Below are 21488 nucleotides of genomic sequence, written 5' to 3'. Positions count from 1 at the left end.
GAGGCTGAGGCAGGAGAATAGCTTGAACCCAGGAGGCAGAGGTTGCAGTGAGCCGAGATTGTGCCACTGCACTCCAGCCTGGGTGACAGAGCAAGACTCTATCTCAAAAACAAAACAAAACAAAACAAAACACTTGAACATCAGAGAAGTTAAGTAACCTACCCAAAGTCACACAGCTAGTGAGTGACAGATCATTGACTGGTGCCTCATTCCCTAGCCCACTCCCACTTTTCCGTGCTACCAAACTCAGTCAGAAAACCAGAACTGAAGCCAGTAAGTTAGGAACCAAATTTCATATCAAAAGTTCAATCTCATGCCCCTGAGATAAATAAACTGGCATAAGGAACTCTATGACCATACTTGATGGGGCAAGAGGAGTGGTGAGAAAGGATGAAAGGAGAAAGCACAGTTGCCTTAGACACCCACTCCCTACTAGCTGTGTAACCTTGATCAAGTTACTCAGCCTCTCTGAGTCTCAAATTCCTCCCACATGAAATGACCCTGAGTGACTGCCTGAGGGTTGAAGGAGGATTAAGTGAGTAAATATTTGTCAAGCACTTAGAACTGTACCTGGCAAATAAGTGCTACATAAGAGCTCGTTCAATAAATAAAATCACGTTGTTGCAGTGATTCCTAAATTGCCAAGCCGTGATAGCAGTGGGGATACAACAGCAGCTCCCTCTGCTTCTGGTAACCCAGTGGCATCTGGAAGTACTCCACTGAGGAGCAGACAAGTCCTCTGAGCCCCATCCCCGTCACAGTGCACCCAGGCTTGCCTCCTTAGCCCTTTGATAACTCATGACGTTATTTACTGACCCGACACCTCTCTGTAGCAAGTTCCTCAGTTTGAAAGTGTTTTTCCACCCACAGTTGTGCTTCTAAGTCTTACCTCAATCCTGTAAGGCAGATGGAGCAGACAGTCTGTCACAAATTAGGAAACGGAGGCCTGAGCAGGTGCCTGACTCGGCTAAGGCTGGACAGCTGTCAGGTCAGGGACTCAGCCCCGGCCGGAAGTCTCCCAGCCTCACGCCTGGCTCACTGTTGAGCCTGCCAGGAGATTCCTTTTATCTTTTTTCCTATATGTTTCAAAATATTTTCATTATGAAACATGCTTTAAGAGTTTATATACACACAAACATATATTTTAAATAATAATAGTAGACCAGGCATAGTGGCCCACGCCTATAATCCCAGCACTTCGGGAGGCTGAGGCTGGAGGATTGCTTGAGCCCAGGAGGGTGAGACCAGCCTAGGCAATGTGGTGAGACTCTGTCTCTACAAAAAATAAAAATAAAAATGAATTGTTCAGCGATGGTAGTGTTTGCCCGTATTCTTAGCTACTCAGCAGGCTAAGGCAGGAGGATCGCTTGAGCCCAGGAGTTCGAGGTTCCAGTGAGCTGTGATCATGTCACTGCACTCCACGCTAGGCAACAGAGCAAAACCCTGTTTCTATTTTTTTTAAAAAAAAACTAATAAATAAATAATGATAATAAACTAGTATCTACTTAAGAAATAGAATGTTACCTTGGAAACTCCATGTGCCCCTATTTTTCTGATAATAGCATACTTGGTCATATATTACAAAAAACGTAAGAATTCACATAACTCTATAACATACATAGTGAAAGGCCTCTTTCTAGCCACTTAGTATAGAGCAGCTCTATCCTGTAGAACTTGGAGATGACACAAATGTTCTGTATTTGTGCTGTCCAATATGGTAGCCACTAGCCATATATGACCATTGAGAACTTGAAATGTGGCTAGTGCAAGTGAAGAACGGAATTTTAATTTTATTGAATTTTTAATAGCTGTACACATGTGTACACACACATTCTTGTTGATATGCTAATAAGAATGAGTAATGTTTTTCTTTCCTTTTAATAACACGTCATGGCCATCTTCCCATATCACTACATATTGATCTACTTTATTATGTTTAGTGGTAGCTTGACTATTCCATTTAGGAGGTATTACGTTTTGTTTAACTAGTCCCCTGTGGGTAGATATTTAGGGAGTTTCCCCTTTTCTCGTTACTGTAAAGAATGAGTGTATCTGCGGGTCTTAGGGATGCCATGACCACGTTTGTAAGGTGGCTTCTCAGCAGTGGAACTTCTGAATCAAAGGGCCCAGAGATTCTTAGTTATGACTCTAATGCCCACCCCTACCAGAGCCTAGAAATAGCATGGCAGAAAAGATGTTGAGAAGTATAATGCTTATAGCTCTGAAGGATGTACAGCCACAAGTATGTATCATTCAGAGCTTTGGGGGCAGATAAACCCTAAAATCAGTGGTCACTTTGCCATTCGCTCACCATGGTAGGCAGAAAAACATCTCCCGACCCCCTACAAAGATACATTCACTTGTCACCAAAACCTGTGAATATTATCTTATATGGCAAAAGATGCGATTCAGGTAAGAATTTTGAGAAGAGAAGCTGGTCCTGGATTATCCAGGTGGGCCATAAACATAATCACATGTGTCCTTATAAAGGGGATGCAGAAGGTACTAGAGACAGAAGAGGAGAAGACACAGACACACATAGAGAAGAAGGTGATGTGGAGACAGAGGCAGAGACTGGAGTAATGCAGGCACCAGGAGCTGAAAGAGAAAAGAAGCAGATTCCCCTCTACAGGGAGTACAGCCCTGCCCCACTTTAATTCTGCACTTATGGCCTCAAGAACCATGAAAGAATATATTTCTGTTGTTTGAAGCCATGAAAGCTGTGGTCATTTATTATAGCAGCCACAAAAAACCAATATACTCACAGTATGACCTTGGACACCTCTGAGCTGCAGTTTCTACATCTGAAAAGTGGGAAAAGGAAGAGTTGTGGTGACCAGAAAGATTGTCTATGAAGTACTTTGCATGGTTCCTGGAACTGTACAGGTGCTAGACACAGGTGCAGTGGAGGCTGGGAGAAAAGTCACCCGAGACAGGCTGGTGTCACCACTTCCTGTGGAGCACTGAGCAGGTGATTTAGGATTTGCAAGATATTGGATGAGATGACTCAAGTAGGACTTAGAATGCTCCTTGAACACAGCAAGTGCTTGATAAATGCTACCTATGGTTTATTGTATTGCCTCCATTACTGCTACCCCTGTATTAGCCTGTTCAAACTGCTATTACAAAATACAGCAGCCTGCATGGCTTACACAACAGAAATTTCTTTTCTTGCAGTTCTAGAGGCTAGAAGTCCATGATTAAGGTGTCAGCAGGGTTGATTTCCTTTGAGGTCTCTCTCCTTGGTTTACAGATGGCTGCCTTCTAGCCATGCCCTCACATAGTCTTTCCTCTGTGCACTCATGGCCTTGGTGTTTCTCTTTATGTCCAAATTGCCTCTTCTAGGACACACACACAAAAATGGAAAGACATTCCATGTTCACTGATTGAAAGAATCAATAGTATTAAAATGTCCATCCTATCTAAAGCAGTCTACAGATTGAATGCAATCCCAATTAAAATACTAATGATATTCTTCACAGAAATAGAAAAAAAAATCCTAAATTTATATGAAACCAAGAAAGACCCAGAATTGCCAAAATCTTCCAGAGCAAAAAGAACAAAACTGGAGGAATCACACTATCTGACTTCAAATTATACTACAGAGCTGTAGTAACCAAAACAGCATGGTACTGGCATAAAAAACAGACACACAGATTAATGGAGCAGAATAGAGAACCCAGAAACGAATCCATACATTTATAGTAATTCATTTTTGACAAAGGTGCCAAGAACATACACTGAGGAAACAACAATCTCTTTAATAAATGGTGCTGGGAAAACTGGATATTCATATGCAGAAGAATGAAACTAGACCCCTATCTTATATATAAAAATCAAATCAAAATGGGTTAAAGACTTAAACCTAAGACCTTATACTATGAAACTGCTAAAAGAAAGCATTAGGGAAACTCTCCAGGACACTGGACTGGGCAAAGATTTCTTGAGTAATACCCCACAAGCACAGGAAACCAAAGCAAAAATGGACAAATGAGATCACATTGATTTAAAAAGCTTCTGCCCAGCAAAAGATACAAATCAACAAAGTGAAGAGACAACCCACAGAATGGGAGAAAATATTTGCAAACTATCCTTCTGACAAGGGATTAATAACCAGAACATATAAGAAGCTCAAACAACTCTATAGGAAAGAAATATAATAATCTGATTTTAAAATGGGCAAAATACCTGAACAGACATTTCTCAAAAGAAGACCTACAAATGGCAAACAGGTATATGAAAAGATGCGCAACATCATTTGACGTGGTTTGGCTCTGTGTCCCCACCCAAATCTCATGTCGAATTATAATCTCCACGTATCAGGAGACGGACCTGGTGGGAGGTGATTGGATCATGGGGGCAGTTTCCTCCATGCTATTCTCATGAAAGTGAATGAGTTCTCATGAGATCTGATGGTTTTAAAGTGTGTGGCAGTTCCCCTCTTGCTCTCTCTCTCTCCTGCCACTATGCTTCCCCTTTGCCTTCCCCTATGATTGTAAGTTTCCTGAGGCCTCCATAGCCATGCAGAACTGTGAGCCAATGAAAACTCTTTTCGTTATAAATTACCCAGTCTCAGGTAGTTCTTTACAGCAGTGTGAAAATGGACTAATACATCATTGATCATCAGATAAATGCAAATCAAAACTATAATGAGATATCATCTCACCCCAATTAAAATGGCTTTTATGCAGAAGACAGGCAATAGCAAATGCTGGTGAGGATGTGAAGAAAACGGAACCTTCATATACTGTTGGTGGGAATGTAAATTAGTGCAACCACTATAGAGAACAGTTTGGAGGTTCCTCAAAAAACAAAAAATAGAGCTACCATATGATTCAGCAATCTCACTGCTGAGTATATACCCAAAAGAAAGGAAATCAGAATATAAAGGAGATATCTGTACTCCCATGTTTATTGCAGCACTATTCAAAATAGCCAAGACCTGTATGCAATCTAAGTGTCCACCAACAGACTAAAGAAAATGTGGTACATATACATAATGCAGTACTCTTCATCCACAAAAAAGAATGAGATCCTGTCATTTGCAACAACATGGGTGCAACTAGATATCACTCTCTTAAGTGAAATAAGCCAGGCACAGAATGACAAATTTCACATGTTCTCATTTATTTGTGGTAGCTAAAAACTAAAATGATTGAACTCACGGAGATATGAAAATGATGGTTACTAGAGACTGAGAAGGGGTATTGGTGGTGGGAGGAAGGGGGGATGTTAAATGGGTACAAAAATATGGTTAGGTAAAATGAACAAGATCTTATATGTAATAGTACAACAGGGTGACTACAGTCAACTGTATTTTAAAATAACTAAGAGTATAATTGGAATGTTTGTAACACAAAGAAAGGAACAATGCTTGAAGTGATGGATACCCCATTTACCCTCATGTGGATTATTGTGCATTTCATGCCTGTACCAAAATGTCTCATGTACCCCCTAAATACACACACTAAGTACCCACAAAAATTAAAAATTAGAAGAAATGTTCTATGCCCAATGTCTCTGAGTTAGAGAAACTAGAATTTTGGTCCATATTCCTTTCTGAAAGACCAATGCCAGTTACATTAAGAAAAATTCCCTTCAAAAGCAACTTAAAAGTTTTGGTGCTGAAAGGGTTCACTTCAGTTATCTGGAAAGCCCAGGCCCTGGGTCCAGGAAATTCTGTGGTGGTTACAGAGTTACTGGGAGGTATCACAGGCCTTGCTAACACTCAGCTCACATGAGTTTCTTCAAAAACTTCCATGATGTGTTTCTTGGAGAAAAAGAATGTGTCATCTCACTTTCTCCTCACAGCTGCCACGGCCAGGGCATAGAGATGGGGCAAAGCCCTGCCTACTGGGGCAGTGGGTAGAGGAAGATACTGCGCTTAGTGGAAAATGCAAATGAATTCCACTAGGGCTCCAACCTTTGACTCTGAAAAGGGAAGTAGAATCGTGGCCCAACAATTTAAAACAAAGAAGTAGGTGGCTTATAATAACTCTGAGGCTTCCAGGAAAAAGCCATTCTGAGTGTAAATAACAAAGAAGTCAAAGAAAACAGCCATGCCACCTGATGTGACTGCCTGGAAAACAAGGAGAAACTAGTTCCCAGGGAAACAAGAGAGATGACCTCTTTTACACATAACCCTCAGAAGCTTCTACAGTCAGAAAGCCCAGCATGCAAATCCTTCCCTGGGCCTTGAACACAGGAATGACCCAATGTCCTTCCACACCACCAGGATTTAGATAATGATCAAATTCAACTGATCCATTCTCTAATTGCAGTCAGAATGGTCTTTCTAATGACAACCTTGATGATCATGATAGCACCATTTACTGACTGCCAATTGTGAGGCGGGCGCTTGCCATGTATTATCTCAGCATTTTAAAAATGAACTTAGAAGGTCTTGACTTTTAGTGAAATAGAATAGAAAGTATCAGAGTGCATCAAATTTGGAGAAAACAAATGTATTCATGTTTACTGGGTTAAAATGTCTCATTTGTTTCACACCTCATATGGTACTCAAAACTACATGAAAGCATCTGTTTGGGAGTACCTGTGTCTGATCTTACAACCACAAGAAGGCAGGTGCTATTACCAACCCCAGCTTACAGAGAAGCAAATGGAGGTGCCTAGTGTTTAACTTGTCTCAGGTCACACAGCTCATGAGAAAGGATGCTGGGACTAGAACCCAACAGTTCAGAGCCCACCATGCTTACGTCACTCTTTGCTGCAATGCCTTCAAATGTTCCCCACAAGTCTTAAAATAAATTCACAAACTCCATCCTCACAGCCTCACTTCTCACCACTCTGCAGTTCCTCTCATTGGCCTTCCTTCATGTCTTCCACCAGCACCTGCTCTGCCCCGCCCCAGGATCCTTCCATGTGCTGTGGCCTCTATGTGAAATATTTCCCACCCCACTCCCCAGGTTCAAACCTGCACCCCCTTTATAGCCCACCATCACTTGTTCAAAGAGGCCCTCCTTTCTCCTCACCCCTGATTAGGTTCCATTACCCCAGAGAGCACCCTCCCTGCCTCCTTCATCATCTTGTCATAATCTGCCTTAATAAATGACTACAGAATTATTTGTTACAGTTTTGTGAGGCCCATAAGGGCAGGCACTATCTGTCATGTTCTCAGGTACATCCCCAGGGCTTAGCACAGGGCTTAGTGAAGCAGGAATTCCATAGATATTCTCTGAATGAGTAAATGAGCCAGGTGTATGTGAAGCATCACTGCTAAGAGACAGGAACTATAAGCAGGTGTTGGCTCAGAACACCAACATTTAAAATTACATGGGCATTTTGGGAGGCCAAGGCGGGTGGATTACCTGAGCTCAGGAGTTCAAGACCAGCCTGGCCAACATGATGAAACCTTGTCTCTACTAAAAATACAAAAATTAGCCAGGTGTGGTGGTGGGTGCCTGTAGTCCCAGCTACTCAGGAGGCTGAGGCAGGAAAATTGCTTGAACCCAGGAGGCGGAGGTTGCAGTGAGCCAAGATCGCGCCATTGCACTCCAGCCTGGGTGACAAGAGCAAAACTCTACCAAAAAAAAAAAAAAAATTACATGGGGCTTCACCATGGGTAAACACCAGGGTATTGAAAGCTGACTCACTTGGCTTCAAATCCAGCCTCTACAGCTTATTAGCTGGATGACCTGTGTATGTTCCTCACAGGCTCTGAATTTTCAGTGTCCTTGTCTGTCAAATGGTTGTAATGCTTAAGTGCATGTTGTTAAGATGAAACTGAGATAACCTAGATCATGGCCTGGCCGTGAGTAGAGGCCCAAAAAGCTATAGTTATTATTAATATTTTTAAACAACATTGTGTTCTTCACAAAAGTCTCTTAGGCTTCACAAGGTGATGGGTGGTGGGGTTGGGGGAGACAGGTATTCACACGCATTGTTGCAGGGAGAGCACCCTGACTTGACTGCTGCGGAAGGAAATATGACAAGATCTATCAAAGTGACAAAGGCCATACCCTCTGACCCAACAAATCTATTTCCAAGAATTTTATTCAAGGCACATCAAGTGGCTTATGTAACACGGGTTTTACTGCAGCCTTCTTTATAACAACAATGAGCTGGAAATAACCTAAGTGCTCACCCACAGGGAACTGGCCATATGTAAACTATGGTGTCCCATATACTGGAAGGCAAAGCAGCTCTAAGAAAGAGCTGACCTTGGGTCGGTCGCGGTGGCTCACACCTATAATCCCAGCACTTTGGGAGGCCGAGGCGGGCGGATCACGAGGTCAGGAGATCGAGACCATCCTGGCTAACATGGTGAAACCCCGTCTCTACTAAAAATACAAAAAATTAGCCAGGCATGGTTGTGGGCACCTGTAGTCCCAGCTACTCAGGAGGCTGAGGCAGGAGAATGGTGTGAACCCAGGAGGCGGAGCTTGCAGTGAGCTGAGATCCGGCCACTGCACTCCAGCCTGGGCGACAGAGCAAGACTCCATCTCAAATAAAGGAAAAAAAAGAAAGAGCCAAACTTGAATGAAAGAAAGGCTAACCACAGAGCCATGTGTACATTATGCTACCATCTATGTAAAAAAGATAAAAAAGAGCATTTACCCTTTTCATTGCATGTGCGTAAAATGTCTCTGGAAGGGCAAACCGGCAACAGATAACACTGGTTTCCCCCAGGGCAAGGAGCTGGGTAGCAGGGACACAGTAGGGAAATCTTTTCTCTACAAGCCCTTTTGGACTTTTTGAATCAGAAACATGACAATGCCTTACTTCTTCAAATAACTAAGTGTAAAGGCAATAGTGACTCCCCTAACCTCCCTTCCACAAAAGGAAGACAACAAATAAAGGTCATATGATTTCTTCAAAGTCACCCAGCTGTTAGGAGGAAGTCAAGATTCAGCTTCTGATCCCAAGTTGGACTCTAGCAATGACACTTCATTCATTTGACACCAATTTTATGTATTTAGCATTTATTCCACAACAGGAGTGACCCTGTGCAGGAACATATGGGCTAGCAAATAAACACTGGCAGGAAAAGTAGATGAAAGGAAGAACCAATTTCTTTTCTTTTCTCTGCACTATACATCATAAGCAGGCCCAAAGGGCCAGGCTGAGACCAGCTTAGGGAGTGGGGCAGGTGTGGACAGTAAGCTTGCTTTACTACCAGCACCTGCCCTGGCTAAAGGAGGCAGCCACTACTCAATCCGATCCGGTGTTTGCCATCTTCGGATATAAGCCCGGTTTTGCCAGATCTGATATTTCCCAGGAAAAGCCAAAAATCCAAATTTTTAGAAACGTGAAATCACTGGATTTGTAAGTGTTGGCAACTAATTCAACAGGCCAACCAGCACTTTGAAGGCCAACATGTAGGTTTGTGACCTTTACTCTACCACCATCACAGCTGCAGCCTCTAGTCTTCTTAGACCTTTTATGTGGAGCCTAAGCCAGGTATAAGGTAAGCCTGCACTAATCAGTCCCTGTGGCCTTGGGCAAGTCACTTCACTTCTCTGGGTCTGCTGACTCACCAGTTAATTAACGGTTTGGCCCAGCTGATGGCCATGATGTTCTTTCACCATCTCTGGCTGTGCATTCAGCCCCTACCCTGGGAGCCATACACACTGAGAACCTTTGAGAGAGGAGGCAGGGACTGATACCCTAACACAACACAAACTCAGAACCATCCCTCAGCCATGCTTGAACTCCCACCTACCACATTATCTAATTCACTAGCCTCTTAACTTAGCGGCTCTCTGTCTTAACTCACTCTCAACTCATTATCGATTTCTCTATGAAGCCTTATGTATGACATACTCCCTCCCCTATGTATTATATACACACCCAGATACAGGGTAAGCCAGCAGCACCCAAGATATTGCTAAAGGAAACATACAGAAAGCAGAACCCTCCAAGGCAGCATAGGAGACTAGATCTGGATCCCACGCCTGCCCCAGGGCCAGACCACTGGACGGAAACTAGATCACAAGCAAATTTTCAAAAGTGGTGGGGCCATTTGGTCAAATCAATTGTTTACCATGACTATTTTATTATCATTATGACTGCTGATTAGAATAATATTAACTATCATCAGAGGCTGGCCAGGATGGTCAGGACTGTGTCAAGCCTCCATTTGCATCAATTACCTCAGTTAATTTCTACTCTGAACCAATGAGGTAGGTTTCATTAGGCTTGTTCTGCAGATGAAGAAACCAAAGCATAGGGATTCACTTGCCCAAAGGTAGAAGACTAGGAAGGGGGACCAAGAGGCAAATCCTGTATGATTTCAGAGCCTGAACTCCTGACCCCTCTGTTTTAAACAATGCTTGTGTGTGCCACACACAGAGCTGAGAGATTAAACGCCACCCATTGCTTCCCTTCATAAACATCACCCATAGCTTCTTACCTTAGAGCAAGAGGAGTCTGCCCCTCAAGCAAGGAGTCTTTGTTTCCTTGTGGCACCCACAGACCAGGCTGCAGTTGTTGTGTTTATTTACTTGTTCAGTGTCTGATGAGCCCTGACAGGATGGAAACTCCTTAAAGGCAAAAATCTTGCCCATCTTGTTCACTCTCATATCCCGGTGTCTAGCATGGCACTGAGCACATGAAAGGTACCCAATAAATATTTCTATTTTATTTATTTTTAACATATTTTTAATTATTTTTACTTTTTTTTCTTTTTTTTTTTGAGACAAGGTCTCACTCTGTCACCCAGGCTAGAGTATGGTGGCACAATCACAGCCCACTGCAGCCTTGACCTCCTGGCTCAAGCAATCCTCCCACCTCAGCCTCCTGAGTGGCTAGGACTACAGGTGTGTACCACCACACTCAGCTAATTTTTTGTAGAGACAGATCTTGCTGTGTTGCCCAGACTAGTCTTGAACTCCTGGCCTCAAGTGATCCTTCCATTGTGGCCTCTCAAAATATTGGGATTACAGGTGTGAGCCACCATGCCTCCCCAAATACTTTTATATGATGGAATAAAAGGTGCACTTCCAAGTCACCAGGAAGAGTGGCCTTCCCTTTCCTGAGAGATCAGAATAATTTTCTTTGCTGCTGACTAAACTCGGGTCCACCTAAGCATTATTGTCCACAGGGATGTAGACCTGGGCCACATAGGTGAGCAATCCTGAGTCTGTTTGCTGGTCAGTGGAGCCTACAGGCATAGCAGAGCAGAAGTGCCCGCTACATAGCATAGCACATTTTTTTCTATTAAGGACCAATCTTTGCAACTCTTAGGAGACAACAGCCAGCCAAGGAATGAACACTGACTCTTACAAACAAGCAAATGTTAAGGGTCAACTGTGAACTATGGAAAGGGCTCAACAGGAAGCAAGTGACAACTTCTCAGGCGCTACTGGAAACCGAGTGCAGACAGAAGAGTCTGAGAGTCCAAACAGGCGCAACAATAAATATTAGGGCAAACAGGATACACACTCAAGTGTTTATCTCTGCTTAACAGTGTTCACTAAGTGTCCACAGGATTCAGAAAGCTGACAATTTGGACGCACCTAGAAGTAATTATATCATCACGTCATCATCACATTGGCCTGCAAGCCACTGTATAATCACCAGAAAAATCCCCTTCTGTGGTACAAGTTAAGCAAAGCTGTGGGAAATAACCACACATCTTATTTACTCATCTATAAGCCCACTTTAAGTATCAAGTTTCTTGAAGTGCATATTGTCTGGGTGTGGCCCACAAATGTCATCCAGAGTGATTCCACAGCGCCTACCAGATGGTAAGCCAAAAAGTCTAGACACAAGCAGTAGCTAAGACTGACCATTACGTGAGTGAGTCATTACATTTCTGACATGTAACGTATATAAAACCCTGGTGAGAGAAAGAGTAGTCAAAAGCTACAGTCTGGCAGCCAACAAGAGTTTTAAGTGTGGGAAAATGTGCTCTAGATTAAAATGTGCAACTTTAAAAAATTAGCTCCACTCTCTCACTGCAGAAATAAGATAAAATGTTTTTTTCATAAGAAAAAGAGATGAGACTGGGTGCAGTGCCTCACACCTATAATCCCAGCACTTTGGGAGGCCAAAGTGGGAGAATCCCTTGAGACCAGGAGTTTGAGACCAGCCTGGGCAATATAGCCAGATCCCATCTCTACAAAAAAATAAAAAATGTATAGCCAGGCATGGTGGTACATGCCTGTAGTCATACCTACTCAGGAGGCTGAGGCAAGAGGATCCCTTGAGCTCAGGAGTTTAGGGCTGCAGTGAGCTATAATCACGCCACTGCACTCCAACCTGTGTGACAAAGTGAAAAGAGAAGAGAAGAGGAGAGGAGAGGAGAGGAGAGGAGAGGAGAAGAGGAGGAGAGGAAAGGAGAGGAGAGAAGAGGAAGGGAAGGGAAATTTCTTCTCAGGTAATATAGCCAGGTATAAAAGGCATTGAATGGAGACTCAGAAAACTGATGAAATAGCCACATATGATCATTTCATGGACGTAATGAGTCCAATTCAAGCCCATTTAACTCAACCAAACATTAGAGTGCCCACTGGATGCCAGGATCTGAGTAAAGGAAGTTACAGGGGGCAAAGAAGAATAAATTATCTTCCCCCAAGGAGCTCAGAGTTTCTAAGGAAATATCCAAAAGTAATACTATAAATGCAAGCAGACACCAAGGGCTGTAATTGAAGATAGACAACTGAGACAAGATTGAGGCAGAAAGGTTCACTCACATTCTAGAGTTACGAAACAAAGCTAATGAAAGGTCAACTGAAAACTACAGGTTCTCCACTTCCTTGCCCATAAGTCTAATGAATATGGGGCCTGGAGAATGGAAAGGAAATTTTGAGAAGGAAAAACAAGCTTTCATATGTAAGAAGTTTTAAAAGATCAAGGTGTATTCAAGTCTTAACTATGAGAGACCAGGTGTAGGATGAAAACATCACATTTCAACAAATATCTAGGGAGTACCTACTACCCTTGCCACAAAGATGAGACAGATATGGCTCCTACAATAATATAATAATTAAAGGGAATAGTAATTGGTCATGATTAAAGAAAAAGATAGGGGTGGCCGAGGCGGGTGGATCACCTGAGGTCAGGAGTTTGAGACCGGCCTGGCCAACCTGGTGAAATCGCATCTCTACTAAAAATACAAAAATTAGCTGGGCATGGTGGCAGGCGCCTGTAATTCCAGCTGCTTGGGAGGCTGAGGTAGGAAAATCACTTGAACCTGGGAGGCGGTGGTTGCAGTGATCCAAGATCACGCCATTGCACTCTGGCCTGGGCGACAGAGCAAGACTCCATCTCAAAAAAAAAGAAAGAAAGAAAGAAAAGAAAGAAGAGAAGAGAAGAGAAAAGAAAAGAAAAGAAAAAGAGAAAAGAAAAGAAAAGAAAAGAAAAGAAAAAGACAGGAAAGCCTAAAGCTGGGATGGGAAACAATGCTTACAGCAGACCAAAGCAGAGAATGTGAACAAGATTAGCGGGCCAGGTGGAGAATGTGGCAAACTAAAGAGTGTCCTCAGACTCCTTTTGGTTTATTACAGAAAAGCTGAAAACCTGTGTTCAGATGTCAACTCTCCCAACTTTTAAATAGTGGAAAAATCATCTTGTTTTCTTCTTTTCCCCAAAATACAATGCAAGCCAAACAGTACACGTCTGATGCCAAAGTTTGGCCCATGGGCTGCCAGTTTTAGACCCTTGCATGAGAATGAGTGGGGACAAATGTACGCAGCTGTTGACTGTGAGGGCCAAAGGAATGATGAAAAGACATATTGTGAAGGTTACAGAGCTAAGTCTCAAGAAAAAGAAATACAGCCCTGGGGAAAAAAAGTAATTGAACCAAAAAAATTAAACTCCAGAGGCCTGTGGTATAACACTTGCCACTAACATCTGCACAGCACTTTATAGTTACTAAAGCTCTTCCTCATGTTATCCCATTTGACCACCAACAATCCTAGGCGGTGGACACTATTATTATTCCTATTTTAGAATTGGAGAGTTTCCGGTTCAGAGCATTTAAGCAACTTGCCTGTGTGGTCCCATAGCTATGGAGGGATAACACCAGAACTCAGGTGTAGATCTTGCACTTTTTCAGACTCTCAAAGAGAAGAATTCCAGGCCATCTCTATCACCTGATTTTTAAAGAATATAGATTCCTGGGCCCTCCCCTCATGATTTTCACTCACTGGGTCCAAGATACCTAAATTTGTACTTTCCAGATATCTTCCAAGTGATTCTGATGTACAACTAGGCTTGGTAACACTGGTCTAGACCAATGTCCTCAACTGGGGCAATTTTGTCCTGCTGCCTGGAGACACTTTTTGACAGTCATAACTATGGGAGTGGGGGTGCTATGGGCATCTAATGGGTAGAGGCCAAGGATGCTGCCAAAAATCGTACTATGCACAGGACAGTCCCCATAACAAAGAATTATCTGCCAAAAACATCAATAGGGCCAAGGTTGAGAAGCCCTGACCAAGGCTCTAGTGCCCTGCTACCCATATTGTGATCTGGGAACCAACAGAATCAACATTGCCTGGGAGCTTCTTAGACATTTCGGCCCCAGCCCAGACCTACTGAATCAGATTCTGTGGTTTAACAGGATCTCCAGGTGATGCACATGCACTTTCAGAAGCACAGCTCTAGACCACGCTTCCTTGGCCATCAGGGAATTTTAGAACAGAATGGAACCTTAGTGGTAGGCCAAAGTCATTACTTTGTAAATAGGGAAACTGAGGCCCAGAATAACTCACCATGGTCATACAGCTTGCTCATGGCAGAGCTGAGATCAGATTGCAGATCTCAATTCCTCAACCTGTGTTATCTCCATATGCCCGTTAGGACCAAAATGAGGGCTCATTCAACAATCCTGCCTCTCTGAAAAGTTGATACCAACCTTGGTGGGAAGCTTTTCTTTTGTTTGAGATGGAGTCTCACTCTGTCATCCAGGCTGGAGTGCAGTGACGCGATCTTGGCTCACTGTAGCCTCTGCCTCCTGGGTTCAAGCGATTCTCCTGCCTCAGCCTCACCAGCAGCTGGGACTACTGACACGCACCATCATGCCCGGCTAATTTTTTGTATTTTTAGTACAGACACGGTTTCACCATGCTAATCAGGATGGTCTAGATCTCCTGACCTCATGATCCACCCACCCCAGCCTCCCAAAGTGCTGGGATTACAGATGTGAGCCACCACGCCCAGCTGGTGGAGAGGCCTGAAAGGAATCTATTGTCCTGTTGGTGAATAATAATAATAAAAAAAAAAGTTATCCCAAACACCACAAAAGAGTACCATGTTTACCCACTAATTCAGCCTGCGAGATGTTTTACAAGGAAAGCGGCCATACTGCTCCCATAGTGGTGATGTCCAGGAGCTAGCATGATGAAACTGTTCTCCAAAATGACGGCAGCAGTCAATATGGTCTCCCCAAAGACATCTGGGGAAAGATATTGAACCAGTTCCAAATAAGTATTTAGAATTAAATGGCAAGCGTAAAAGGGTTTACACCAAGGATTTATGCGGCTGAAGTCATAAGCAGGTTGTGACAGGGTTTGAGACAGCCTAGTTCAGTCTGATACAGACACACATCAGAGCCAATGGTAGATTTTTCTCCCCCTCCCCACCCAACCCTACCCTGCCCTCTGTCCTTGGGAAGAAGGCAAAAACAAATCCTTTCAGCTATTCTTCCAGGCTCAACTTAAGCTAACATATACTCCAATTCCTAAACAGCTGAGTGCAATGCAGTTCCTTAATCCTAGTATTTGCTGGCAACCCAGCTGCTGTCAAAGATGCCATCAACAAAATACGGGATGCATCCTGTGTCGAAAACAACCAGCAAAGTTGGAGAAAGTTCTGTAATAGGTAAAGTAAGGAGAGAACGGAAAAGTGGAAGCATTGCTGGCATTTGGCAACCAACTAAAGTGAAACCAGAATATTGATGTGCGGGTGAGGGAAATATATTCGCACCTCAAAATTGAGGAGAGATAAAGGAGAATGAAAGCTTTGCGAGTTTAATACATGAGTAAATACATAATTTTATGTAACATAATTATATGCTAAATAAATTGAACAAATAATAACGACAGGTTGTTTGGAGGGGGTAGATGTTTATCAGGTCTTCCCACAGGCCACAGTCAGACGAGTCTCTGCCGCTCTCCACAAACCCTTCTAGCTGAGCCTAGCTGTGAGCTTCTGCTTTTTAATGAAGTTAGTATATAGTGATGTCATTTATTACCCTGCTCTAGAAATGCAATATTTTTTAAAAGGTGGGGGGGGAAGCAGAGAATGTCCTCTACACATTTGAAGAATATATAAAAGCCTCTAAAATCTCAGAATATGTTACAGCTGGAAATTTCAGGGAGTTTAAAAAAAAAGTCAGCTTAAATTTCATAGACCATTTAAATTCTTAGTTGATGGTAATTAGGGAGCAAGTGGCATTTCTTTAAACGCTGCTAGACAGAACTTAATCCAATTTAGGTAATCACTAACCTTTGCTTTTTTTCTCTTTCTGTCTCCCATACATGAAATCCAAGGATTGATCTACAAAGGCCATAAACTGGCAAAACATAAAAAAAGAATATTTAAAGAGGGAGACTGGGTGACTGGAACCTCAAAGGGCAAAGTCTAATTAAAATGGAAACAGGTCCCACAGGCTCCCTAATTTATATTGACTATAAAGCCAACATCGAGCAGCAGAAGACGTCGGGAGGGAGGTGGAGACACTTCCCCACTCTTCTGGGAACCTCGTCCGGTGTGTTCTGCGGTGTGACAGCCATCCTCGCCCAGGCCAATGCTAGTAATTCTCTATATTCACAATAACTACAGGGCGTGACTTTCCTTATTCTGTGGCATCACTACTGTAAGAATTATCCAGACTGTCCCTTCAGGCTTCATTGTTCACCCACCTCCTGTCCCCTCATTTTACAGTCTCTGAATAGCTCCAGCCTTGACTCCTGATCCAGAAACTCCCATGTGAACCACTAGGATTTTCTTGAGAACTTGGGACCCTGGGTTCTCCATGGAAGGCCTTCAAGGGTAGATATCAAAATGTACTGAAAAGAGCAAGACGCTTGAGTTCATGGCTGTGTGACACTGGGAGAGTAACAACCCTCTCTGAGCTTCCGTTTTCTCATCTGAAAATAGAGAAAATAATACCTTCCTGCCTGGGTTGTTGGGAGGCACGAATACCATTACCATAGCTATACCTGGCTCACAGAAGTTGTCCAATAAATAAGTCAGCTCATTTGCTTTAACTGTACAAGTTACAAAGTAAATCCTGGATCCCCAGGTACTGACAAAAATGTGAATTAACTCAAGTTCACCTCTGATGCCCCATCACTGCCATCCGTCCCCCTCCTTGGCTCCATGTGAAATCTCTTGTAAAACAGTGCTTTCTGCTTATCAGGGTACTGCTCTCTTTGTTCCCCAATTCCAAAACCCGTATTATGTACAAAATCCACAAAATATTTTATTCCTATATTTCAGCAACTAACATATTAATTCACACTGACTTGTTAACAAACGGTCATTTCTACAAGCATTGCCTTTAACATGTATTTACATTTTCCATACAGAGAGGCAACTCTTGAGAACAAACCTTTAATGATGAACATTAGATATTGTAGGGATCTTTCAGAGGAACTCACACACTATTTTTCAAATCAATTCTGTATTGGGTCTAGCTCTGCAGAAAGAATGAAAAGGAAAAAGGCTGCAATTTAAGAGCGATTTCAGCATATTTTACCTTGTACGAAAGGAACAGCCACAGGAAAACAGACACATGCATACCTACAAATCATTAGTATGGAGAAATCTGAAAAAAATTAAGTAATCTACAAAGTCCTTACTGAATTCAATTCTCTAAAGATAAATGGCTTTAATGTTGAAGATACATTAAGTCAAGGAGCAAAGTGAGGATTATAATTTAGGTCTGGACTATTAGCAAGAGATTTTCAGAAAATCAGTGTAAAGGTTTTCTAAAGACAAGATTAGGGCTTTTTTCCCCAATAACTGAGCCAATTTGTAACACTCTGTTAAATTTTAAAAATAAATTAAAAACCATCAATCTAATCAACTATAATGTGAGCTAATCAACAATGGAGAATTGAAGGGAAAGACATCTCCAGACTACAAGTCTGGAGTAACAAATCTGTAATCCATTCTCAGCTCCATCCCTGTGTTTATGGCCTTAGACAAATTATTTAAATTCTCCAAGCCTCAGTGGGCTCATCTATATGATAGGGATATAATAGTACCTATATCATTGTTTGCATGAGGAGTATATAATATTATCAAAGTCAGTGCAAAGTTTAAAACATTTTAAGACCTCAAGAGGTGTCTGCACCTTTCCCCTTTTTAAAACAAGTGGCACATATTGTAATGTTTAAACACAGAACATTATTGAAATCTCACCCACAGAAATAAATATATATCCATGGCCGGCTGGACCTGAAAGAAATGAGGTCCCTCCCTTGAGAAACAAACTAGTCTAAACTAAGCCTTTTTCGACTTTCTTATTTCTTGTGCCTTTCTTCTTTTACATATTAATGGTTCCAGTTGTTAGAAGCATCAGTAACATACTCAAAGAGGAATGGCTGCAGTTGGAAAAACTGAAGACAACTTTGTGGATTGATGAAGCATCACTTCCCTTATCTGCAAGGCTACATTCTACAGAAACCGCTCTAAACAGCACCCTTGATCCTGATTCTAGGGCTGCAACCAGAGAAGACTAACCAGCCAGGTTCCACAGACAGGAGCCCTGCACCTTCCTCAGTCGAACTGGGAACCTTACCAGGGGCTAAATTTTAAATGGGGCTAAATTAGTTTCTGCAAGCTCCATTTCCCCTCCTGACCCGCTAGCTGCTTCGTGTTGTAACAGCGCCTTCCACCCCAGAGCAATTTACCACAGCTCAGCACTTTGACATTTTGCAGTATGTAGGGCAATGAAACGTCATGACTGCAAATTTCTACGGTGGTCAGGATCAACAAAGAGAGGTCAAAAAGGATAGTCTCGCGGGCTTGATCAGCAAGGGTCCCTTGAGGATGGTGAGGGATTGAAGGCGTCCACTAGGCCGGTGGCATCCCTTTGATTCTTAGTATGGGTCATCGGAATGTGCACGTGTCGTCTGGGCAACAGGTCCAGAACTCCGCCCAAGCAGGGAAGCCCGGAGATTCCAGCCCAAAGTTTTTTCCACGCGGGTCTCCGGGGCAGACGTGCAGCTCAGATGCAGCGCGTGAACCTTTCGTCTTGTGGGGCGCATCGCAGTAATTGAAACCTTGCACACCGCAGGACTGCCGTGGCGTCTATAAATACTCACCGCCTAACTGCTGACAAACAAAACGCGGGCTCCCGGCACCGCGGAGGAAGAGGCGGCGGCGGCATGTGACCGAGGACAGGGGCTGGGTGGAACTGGGGGAAACCCCTATTGCCAGACAGGAAGGCATCCCAGAGCCGATTCCTGAAGCACAGTTAGCAAGCACACACAGCCTGGTCCCATCCCGGGCGGCGGCCTCTAGGAAAACAGGCCGGAGGGTTGGGCAGGCAGGAGCGGGGCCCCCAGAGCAACCCCTGCGTGCAGCGAGCCCGGCGTGCGCGCACAGTAGGCGCGCAGAGGAAAGTCTCGCCGTAAGGAAGGCAGGCGGGAGAAATAAAACCGAAGGGGGATACTGCGGCCTCCCAGCGCGGGGTCCGCAGCTGGGCCGTCCCAGGGCTTGCTCGCAGCCCGTCCCGGCGGGGTCCCCGCGGGGTCCCCGCGGGCTGGGCCCTGGCCCGCCCTAGTCCGCAGAGCGCGCGTGTGCATCAGCGCACGGGACAAAGTGGCTCCCTTCCCTGCCCTTCTCTCCCTCGCCTCCTTCCAGAAAAAGGGGGACGGCCGGGAAAAGGCTGCTGCAGGCGCGAAATCACCCGCGCTTAAGCGGGGACAGCTCTTTAGATTTGCCCCCCAGACCGAGGGAGAAAAAGAGAGTCAAACAAGCCGACTTTCTTTTTCGACCTCCCGGCTCAGCCTAGGTCCCGTGATCACCAGCATCCCCATCCCACCCCACGGCGGTACCTCAGCCACCCTAAACAGCAGACCGGCAGCGTGGCCTGCCCACCGCCCCACCATGGTGGTCGCGAGTAGGATCCCCTACGCCTGCCTGCAGCGTCCGATCGGAGGATCCTTAACCATGCAGGAGTTCCCACCTGGTTGCCCCCCAAATGTGACACTTTTCCCCAGCTCCTCCCCTGACCCCCGTCCTGCCGCGCCCGGTGAGATTAGTGCGCGGTAATTTTCTGCTCAATCCTGCGCGGTTGCTGAGCCTATGACTCCGGCCCCTCCCAGAGACGCCCCCCACCCACCACTCACCTCCTTGGGGTCTCCGGCGTGAATCACACCGAGTCGCACACACCCGCCGCTCGCCTCCGCCCCAGACTCCGCATGCCTAGGAAAAAGTTTCCGGTCTTCCCGAGGAAGTTTTCTCACCGGGGAGAAATGAGCGACCTGGATGGTTCTCCCCGTCGCGCTCTGCCCAGCTCTCCCTCCCTCCCTCCCTCCTTCCTCTCCCCAGCTCTGCCCTCCGATGGGGTCTCGTCCAGCCTCGGTTCCTCTCCAGAGCTAGTCAACAAACGCATCGGCCGCGGAGCTCCCACAGCCGGGCTGGTGACACGTTTCCCTCCTCTCTCATCTTACGGCCTCCTCCTCCCCCTCCTCCCTCTCCTCTCTTCCTCCTCCTGCCACTTTTCCTGTCCCGGGCACCTCGCTTTAGTTTCTCTCCAAGGGCCCCCACCTCACTTCACACCGTCCCACTCCTCCTCCCCTTCAGCAACTCTCACCCTGCTGGGGAGAGCGGAGAGGGGGGGCCTGCACTTAAATCCAGTTCAACAATTTCAGGAAACCCAAACTTTTTGACTTAACAACAACAAAAAAAATACCGAGGAGGATGCAGGTCAAGGGAGCTCCGTGCTTGTGTTTCTCTCACACAAGGGGAGATCTGCAGCCCCCCGGCCCCGCTGCCCCGCAATGGGAAACTGTCAAGCCAAGAGGTGATTCTGGGGCTCACTTGAAAGGAGCAGGGCGGAGCTGAATAGAGGGCTGGAGCCTGGAACTTTTTTTCTTTCTTTCTTTCTTTTTTTTTTTAAGGAACAGTCCCTAGGGCGATTCCAGAAGTTGTTTCAAGTGCATTAATGAAAACATAATGCAAGTGAAATCTTTCCCCTGTTTGCAAATTCTTTTAAAGCTCCCAAACTCATTTTCTAACTGCAGGTTTAATGAATTGGAGGGTCCTTCAGAGTTTGAATACCACAGAAAACCAACAAGCCAAAAATTAAAAACAATGCATAATTATTTTGAAAACTGTTCGTGTGTGTGTGTTTTGGTTTTTTGTTTGTTTGTTTTTTGGTTTTTTTGGGTTTTTTTTTTTTTTTTTTTTGAGATGGAGTCTTGCTCTGTTGCCCAGACTGGAATGCAGTGGTGTGATCACGGTTCACTGCACCCTATGGTTGAGCAGGAAATACTTTAAAAATGCTGCCCGATCGCACATCACACATAGGCTTTGAAACCACAGTGACATTTGCTAAAGAAAAA

General features: G+C 44.3%; 1 protein-coding gene across 2 annotated transcripts in view; it reads right to left on the bottom strand.

Annotated features, from left to right (window-relative positions):
* The window catches only part of PRR5L (proline rich 5 like), a 176594-nt gene that overhangs the window by 75440 nt on the left and 79666 nt on the right, over nt 1–21488 (bottom strand). The window contains exons 1-3 of one of the 2 annotated variants that reach the window (XM_011940722.1): nt 20697–20732; nt 20271–20346; nt 3176–3341 (exon numbers count right to left, since the gene is read on the bottom strand). The exons of the other annotated variant lie outside the window; for it this stretch is intronic. The gene's annotated coding sequence lies outside the window, so the exon portion shown is untranslated. Of the gene's footprint in view, nt 1–3175; nt 3342–20270; nt 20347–20696; nt 20733–21488 lie in introns of those variants that run through there. 2 annotated transcript variants of the gene reach the window in all.

This window comes from Colobus angolensis, unplaced genomic scaffold (genome assembly GCF_000951035.1).
Source record: "Colobus angolensis palliatus isolate OR3802 unplaced genomic scaffold, Cang.pa_1.0 Scaffold192, whole genome shotgun sequence".
Taxonomy (NCBI): Eukaryota; Metazoa; Chordata; class Mammalia; order Primates; family Cercopithecidae; genus Colobus; species Colobus angolensis.
Note: the sequence above shows the minus strand (reverse complement) of the source record. Positions and strands in the feature narration are given on the sequence as shown.